Source organism: Triticum dicoccoides, chromosome 3A (assembly GCF_002162155.2).
Source record: "Triticum dicoccoides isolate Atlit2015 ecotype Zavitan chromosome 3A, WEW_v2.0, whole genome shotgun sequence".
Taxonomy (NCBI): domain Eukaryota; kingdom Viridiplantae; phylum Streptophyta; class Magnoliopsida; order Poales; family Poaceae; genus Triticum; species Triticum dicoccoides.
This window is the reverse complement of record NC_041384.1, coordinates 724,391,834-724,392,553: the sequence shown is the minus strand read 5'-3', so window position 1 is coordinate 724,392,553 and position 720 is coordinate 724,391,834.

Below are 720 nucleotides of genomic sequence, written 5' to 3'. Positions count from 1 at the left end.
CCGATGAAAATCGACAAAGAAGAAGAAAAGCAAATAAAACAAAAGGAAACAAAAAAAACCAAAGTATAATGAAGAATAAAAGAAAAACAAAAGAACCAGTGAAAAACAAAAGAAAACCAAGTTTATAACAAAGAAAAAACATTGAAAAACAAAAGGAATTGAAGAAAAAACAAAGAGGAAAACGAAAAAAGAAAAAAATGACCGATACAACCGATATACATTATACGGTAAAGAAAATCCATAAAACGGGCGATCGACCTAGCGAACAGCGACCGAGCGAGAAAATGCGTTAATGGGCTGGCCCATACCTGCAGACTCTTCAGGCGAGACGAGAGCTATACTTGCTCTAAGAGAGGATTAGCTCTCGCGCTGGCTGCCAGGCTCTGGAGGTGAAACGGAGGTCCGATGAACGACGGAAACAACTGCGAGAAGCCCTGTTGGCAAAAACGCCCACGGGCTAAGGGAGCAAGCCCAAAAAATCTGGTAGTGGGTGCAGTCTGTGTGCTTAAACAAGGGTCGCGTGTGTGTGTTTTTCTTTATGGTATGGCCTTCATAGCTAGCTTTAGGGCCAGTTCTTTTGGGCAATTCTACGAGAATTGACCCCCTCCCCAGCTTCTCCCAGAATTGCCACTCTATATTTTCTTACAATTCCTAGCTAACTAATTCTTAACTAGCTAGGAATTGTAAAAAAAGATGAAGTGGCAATTCTGGGAGAAGCTG